This window comes from Pinus tabuliformis, chromosome 5_2, assembly GCF_031772625.1.
Source record: "Pinus tabuliformis cultivar Carrire ecotype Pingquan chromosome 5_2, CPIR1, whole genome shotgun sequence".
Taxonomy (NCBI): domain Eukaryota; kingdom Viridiplantae; phylum Streptophyta; class Pinopsida; order Pinales; family Pinaceae; genus Pinus; species Pinus tabuliformis.
In genome coordinates this window covers 692,311,005-692,318,622 of record NC_142306.1, presented here as the reverse complement: position 1 = coordinate 692,318,622, position 7,618 = coordinate 692,311,005, and the positions used below count along the sequence as shown (strand labels likewise).

Below are 7,618 nucleotides of genomic sequence, written 5' to 3'. Positions count from 1 at the left end.
GTAAATGACTTCTGAAAGAAATTGAATTAATATGAATCTTCCCTTCCTTGTCCCTAAAAATCAATCATGGAGAACTATCCAGAAGTTTAATGGAAAGTAAATAATATTGTTTCAGCATGAAGCAATTTGCTTTCATTAATATCGGCTCTGCGACATACAAGTAATATATGGTTTTTGTAAACATAGATTGAATGAATATGTTAGTACCTCAAAACCATAATCACTCACATCGTTTTCATGTTCTGGAATATAAATAAGTTACAACTCATCAACGCATAAGCCAATCTTGTAAATAAGAACAACTGGAGGGAAACAATTTGATATGAAGAGATATCCCAAGTGTAAGAAAAAATCTCAAGTACAGGAACAATTTCTTATTGCGGCAAATCAAATAAGTTTAGAGCTGAAAGGAAAACATTGCAACAAATTAAATAACATCAATTTGGAGAAGGAAAGAGACTATAAATTATTAAATAAACTTCACACAGTAAATGAAAATTTTAATGCTAATAAATTTAAGAAATGAAGAGTGGTGGCGAGCTGGTGTGGTGGCCAACCCAGCTAGCTAACACCCTCGATTAAGTTGGTTCACACAATAGTCATAATCATTAGATGCAATAAATAAATTGACAGTATATAGATGAAAATTGCTTCAATTAATTCTTGAAAAACAATCTTCACATCAAGCAGACAATGCTCAGCTCCAACAAGAAAAGAGGAGTGATCCACTAGTTATGAATTGCATGAGGCTACATTGAGACATCTCGTCTTCTGTTCTATGCCTTCTTCTCATGCGCACTGTCCCTAACTCGATAGATTTACTTCCTTATTGTCTAATTTTCTAATTAATTCATTAATTGTTCTTGCTCCTGGAAATCTCTTAAATAACATCGAATTACAAACTGGGCCTTTTAATTCAGCCAATTAAAATATAGAAAATTATGAGTTTTAGCAATTTGTCGAAATAAGAATTAGCTTGAAACTGAGTGTCGAAAGAGGGAATGATTTTGGTGAATCGTTCCTCTTTTCCTAGAGTAGTTGTTGCTGGAGTGTGAGATTCAACTTTCCTTCAATTCTGTGTAATGACTTTCCCAGTCACTACTACATACCTTGTGGCCTTCAGATATGGTGCTGGAAGATTCAGTCATAATGGATACAAAGAAAGGCTCCCTAGCTAGATTTAAAGGCTCTGTCAGTATAGTTAGAAAACCATTCCTATTACCATAAACAATATCTATAAAATGGTAATCACCAACCATCACAAGTAATGATGGATCATAACTGAAGTATTTTTCAATGTCTTTTGCTATTCCAGATGGCTTCTTTGATCCATGTCTTATAACTGGTATCCCAATAAGCTCCTCCAAAGCTTTTGCTTCTGAACCATCAGGATCATATTAATAAAGCCCAATAGAATTGCTGAGCAGAGCAATCCTCCCTGAAATATAGATTTACAATCCTCTAGAGAATCTGCAATGGTGGGCCAAAGATAGGGCACGTAAGGGGTCGTCAGCGTATTGTCTTTATCGAACACAATCCCCTGAAATCCTTGCTCCTTCAACTCTTTCCAGTTGACCCACCTTATATTTGGGACATTTAAATGCGGCAGAGCCAAATGTTGCTCCCTGAATATAACTCTCAGGCTCGACACAATGCCCACGGAATTGAACCTCTGACCTAAACTATTAAGTTCTTTCAACATTTTTACTGCAATGGACTTCCATTCAAAAAATAACATATCATACAACTCTTCAGCCATGTTGTAAACTTCATGGCCAGGAGGATTAAACGTAATTGCATTGTCAAATGTCAATTTAACATCATTGCAAAATCCCAGTGGGGTAGAATATTGATTGTTTCTTAACTTGGACCTTAATGTTCCCAAATCCATGGGCTTCTTGATAATCTCAAAATACTTGTCAATGCCAAGCCAAACCTTTGAATTCATTGGCTTGTTGAAAGGCCAATTGCTGGGATGGTTCATTAGAGATTGTAATAGACAAGCACACATTATTCTTATGGCAAGACTATATGTTTTGATACCATATGTGCCATAGCAAGACATGGAAAAAAATCATACAACTCAATAGCTGATACCATTCGATCCCAATGAATGGAGGGTTCGAGTATAGGGACAAAGAATGTGTGTCCAGTCTAGGAATCTTCAGAGTGAAAGCAGGTAAGTGGTGTAGGAATCCATTACATGGTGCAGGCAGGTAAGTGAAATGGTGCAGGCACGTCCCAAAGTATAATCAAACCGGTTTTAATCCTGCAACATACAAACCTTAATTAAACTATCATTAATGTTATTTTAATCCTGTTAAAATAAAGAAGTAACAAATGCTCTTCGAAAATAATCATTTATCCAATCGACAACATGAGAGAAATAAATAAAAATAACACAAAATGGAGACCCAACACAGTGTATCATGTCCGTGCATGGGAACATGGGATATCTGGGTGCAATCTGGTACAAGCTGGACTTGTGAATGTTCATGTACACCTGATGGTCTTCGATGTGTTCCCAAAAAGTTCCTACAAATGTTTTATTGACCTCTTGCCACTTCAGTTTGATGTCCTTGTCTAGATACAACTTTGTATCTTCATAGATCAGCAGACTAGAGGACATTTGCTCAACTACTACTCCAACTGCATTTGCATTAGTGTCCTGAGATCCTATTCTCTAGGAAGACATTGAGATAGATGAACACCTAAGAGATCTAGAGACAAGAAACATGCATGGCAAGAAATTTGTCCGTGAAAACAAAGCAAATTCCAGGGAATGACACAACACATTCCTGAGAAACTGATGAGAAATATTGCGAAATTTCTTCTGGGAGGCTGGGTGACTAAATGCCAAAACTATGCAAAAGGTAGTCTAGGCTGTCTGGGAGGTAGGACTCACCGTTGGATTTGCGTAATGCACAATCCAGAATGGCTACTAGCTGTTGGGATTGCGCAATGCGCAATTCCAGCTGGGAAGCAGTGCAGGCCCAGGGACAGATTTGCAAAATTTCCTAGGCCAGAAGTCAATGTCCTCCAGAAATGTGAAAAATAGTCCTCGAGGTCAGTGCTGGGGAAAAATCTGCTTTTTTGGAGAGGAAGGAAGAGCCTTCCTTCCCTAGATTGTGCAATGCAGTCTCAGTTAGGTAGAGTCCAGGCCAAGGTTGGCCCGGCTGGCCGACGGGCAACCGAAATCAAATAAGACAGTGAATGCATGGCCACACTAAGTGTTGATTGATAGTGCATGAAAAACATGAATTAAAGATTCAATAAATAGATTGTTGGCATTATGGCACAGGTTTGGAGCTATGGCACAGGTGTTGTCCTTGATGGCAACTCTCTTTGGTAATAGATCTCAGTTCAGGTTATCAGAATGAAGGAAAAGACATATAGACAGGTTAATCTAGACGAAGACGGGTATACATGCGGGTTAGACATTTCAAAGGCGCGTATGCATATACACGCACTTTCATGCAAGGAAAAGCACGTATATGTTGGAGAACTTACTTTTGGTCCGTGGTAGTTAGTCCTCGGTATTTGAACCTATGGTTTTGGACCATGGTATCTTGCCAGAAGTGTTGACCCCAGGTATTGGGTCCTTGGTATTTTTTATTATGGTTTTGGACCGTGGTATTGTGGAAGGCCTAAAATTATAAAAGAGGAAGGAGATCAAGTGGCAAACATCATCTGAATTATGATTGAATATCTAATAAAGTGCTAGATCTGGAATACTGGTAATTGGGTTATGGTGTAGATCTGGATCTGAATGAAGGAGGAACCTTAGCGCAAAGAGAAGGATAAGTTCTATTGATGGATCATAATATTTAAGCTTGAATGATGGTATCTTTGTATGATTTTGATCTGTTATTTGTGGCGCTTGCTTGATCTATAAAACTCACAATCTGGGTTATTTATATCTGAAAGAGCGAATTATCCTTTATATATATGTACACAGGTTCAGTGAAGCGAAGGCGCGTATATGCGCTGGTTAAGTGAAGGAAAACAACGTATGCACAGGTTGTTCCATACGCAGAAGCGTATGCACGCAGGTTCCAGGCTATTAAAGTAGCGTATATATTTTGAGTTGTGATCTTGCTGCTTCTGTTTATTGCTGCACTGTTCTGAGTTCAGAATTGGTGTGTGGCTACTATTACTATGATCTGGGTACAGTCGTCAGAGAAGTACCTAATTGATTCAGTGCTAATTGGTGAAAAGGTGATTGGTTGATGCAGAAATTCTTGATGTTTGATTGATGTTATTTGTGGATCCAGTCTGAAAATTTATGAAACTTGGTCCTTGAAAGAAAGAGAAGGTTGTAGCCTTATGTAGGCCAGCACCTACGTACTAGTATCTTGGCTAGTGCAAGAGCTAAGGGGGTTGTAGCTCCCTTCCAGGAGAAGCTGGAAAACGAGAGAGGGTTGTAGCTCTCTGCAGGTTGTAGCCTGCGTACTGGTAAAGGACTGCACCAGTATAATTGTAAAAAGAAGTTTCTAATTAAAAGAAGATAGAGATGAATTGCAGTAGGTGGTTTTCACCCACATTGGGTTTCCACCTTATATCTTGTGTTCTTGTGTGTGATTATCTTCTGCTCTATTTTTACTGTTCCTGGTTACTGGTTAATTGATTTTGATGCACAGATTAACAATCAACAGATAAAGTAAATTACAAGTTTGCATTGTATGCGCGGTTTTATTTCGACATAGTTGCGTATATACACAGGTTTAATTAACTGAAGTAGAGTATATCGTCTGAATTTGAAAAAGGGAATATTTTGCTTGATAATACTGATTCACCCCCCCTCTCAATATTATTTCCAACATAGATCAAAATGCATGTGGGTGAAGCAGTTTGATGGTTGGGCGAACATTCGTGCAAAATAGTTTCATGCATGCGACAACATTGAGATAGCAATGAAAACTAAAATAGAGCTAGGACAATCTAGTATACATGTTAATGACAGTAAGGTTCAAATAAATCAAGAAAACAACACTCATACAAGCGAATACACAAAAGGTGACAAAAATACTGAAAAAGACAAGTTGAGACCACTTACCCATGAATAGCTGAGTCGGATGTGTCGAAGAGTCCTGGATGTGTTGTGGAATGTTAGAGCTCTAGGATCAATGTGAAAGAATGAGCTCTAATGCGACAAATAAATAAGTTTGGGCTCATGACGCACATGCCACAAATCTAGGAGAAAGCGACACTTGGAGGGAAACTTCTAAAACATCTTTGCATGTAACCCTCGACTGTTAAAAATAGCTCCTTGAATCATGGGATGCCCTTTGCATGTTGCCTTTTCTATTCTAGGAAGAACCAGTCATGCATGCATGCAAGTCAAGTTTCCTTGGTCCCTAGTGGAACTGGTCAACCAGAATGCTCATGCATACAACTGCTCAACTACTTGAGAAAAATGTGCATTTATTGTTGGGAGTTGGGCTAACTGCCTAGGAGGATTGCACAATTTCTAGGCAGAGCAATTGACTACTGTCCAGATTTGCGCAAATTCTAGGCTGAGCAGCCCTGCTGGGGAAATTTGTGCAAATCCTGCTAGGAGTGTTAACTAGCAGGATTATGCAATCCTGTAGCCCAATAGGCTGCCATAGAGGATTGTACAATTTTTGGAGGGAAGGCTGGGTGCCCTCCAGAATTTCGCAATTTTCTAGGGGAAGTTGCTCAGCCTGCAATTGGACCAAGTCCGAGTGAACAAGCTACCTTTGTGCATGAAAAACACTAAAGCTTGTGTACTTGATGAAGCAAGACAAAGTGTTGTGTAAGGTTGTAAGGTTGTTCAACTTCTGATCTAGAAGTAGGAGTTTTAGATGAAGATCTAGAAGTTGGAGGTGATCTTGAGGGGGAGTGACTCTTGGAATGGCCTTTAAATTTAGGTTCAACTCTTTTTTCCATTCATAGTTGGGGCACTCCTTATAGCGCCAAAAGTGTTGAAGGCTTGAAATGTCCTTGCCTCAACATCGGGGAGACCACCCAGCCGGGAACTTGAATACGTTCCTTTTCCATTTGGGATGGTGGTTTTGACTGGGGATCAAGGGATCAGTTTCCCATTAAAATATATTACGGGGTTTGAAGTGTGATCTAGATAAGGAGAAAGTGATTTGATAGAATAAATACAAATGAAAATAAAATAAATCTATATCTATCTATCTAATTCCCAGGACATAACTAACTTTGCATATGCGATTTTATAAATATTTCTTTATAAATGAAAGACAACATAGATCATCAAACATTTAAAAGAATTAAAACGCAAAGATAATTAAATTAATTAAATAGTTAATTAATTTAATTGTTAAGTGCATATCGCATGAAAACTATATCGTTTCATACATACAACTAAAGGTAACAATTAATACACTTTTCAATAGTGAAACAATGCTTAATTGAATTATGATATTGCATATAACAAAACAGTTATAAAATTTGACTGATTTCCAAACATAAAACATAACATCAATACAAAGATAATATTACCACAAAGATCATTGCTCTACTCATGGAAGAAGACAATCTCTAGCCCAAACTTTCTATTAAAATTATCAAAGAAGTACAAAAGTGCAAGTTCCATGAGTCTTCTTACAAAAATTATGAACCCCTCCTCTAAAGACATGAGAGGGTATTTATAAATAAAAGTTATACTTTCAAAATATAAAATACATATTTTGTTGAGGAGGTTAAAACAAACACTCCTTAAAATAAAAACAAAAAGACAGAAATAGTTTCAGTTTTATTAAGAAATTAAAGATGGGAAGTTGACTACTCTCCCATTTGCTCTCATAACCTATAAGAAGCCTCCATTGGTTTCAATTATGGGGGGTGAGCTGGCCTGATCCACATCTGTCCCACAAATAAGGTATCCAAAAGATGTGCAAGCATGTATTAAGTTGCATTAATAAGGTTGTGAATCACTAACCATTGACCATAGGGCTTTACCAAGAACTGTTGGTGATATTCAAGATTTAACTTGGATAACTTCTTGATGTTGTCTTCTCTTTCCTTAGATTTATTATGCCAATACTCTATGAGTGTTTGAGTATCTGGCAGGCATTCTCTTGGGCACTCAGTAATAATATTAGCACTTGCAGGACTTTCTCTAATAGTTTTGGTAACCTGGCCTACAAGGTCTCTTGCTCTGTAGATTACTTATTCAGCCTATTTTCATCTAATATCCAAATATTTGAAGAGGAGATCCTTGTATGACTCTTGTATTCTAGGAATATTTGATTCCATTCCCTCAGTGCTATCCTGTGAAGTAATGAATCCAGAAATCTTGCTATTGATATCTTCATAGTATGTTCTTAATTCAAACATTTGATCAGTTAATGAGTCAATTTTTTTGTATAGGTCGTTGATGAGCTTCAATTTGTTACAGAGGTTCACTTTCAGTTGGGCAAGGAGAGCATTTATCTCTCCGACTTATTTTATGAATTCTTCAATGTCAGTGTCCTTCTATATCTGAGTTATTTTAAGTTGAAGATCGTCAATTTGTGCATTTCAGCTCTGAATATCAGCGTCATTTTGAACTTTCAATTGATTAAAATCAGTCTGTATTCTGAGTACTTAAGGTGCCACTCCTACTCAATACCATGTCTTGAATTAA

The 7,618-nt window shown here is 37.5% G+C and overlaps 1 pseudogene; it reads right to left on the bottom strand.

Annotated features, from left to right (window-relative positions):
* Positions 1 to 1,058: 1,058 nt before the first annotated feature.
* LOC149161005 (phosphatidylglycerophosphate phosphatase 1, chloroplastic/mitochondrial pseudogene) lies at positions 1,059 to 2,011 on the bottom strand (annotated as a pseudogene).
* Positions 2,012 to 7,618: the final 5,607 nt, after the last annotated feature.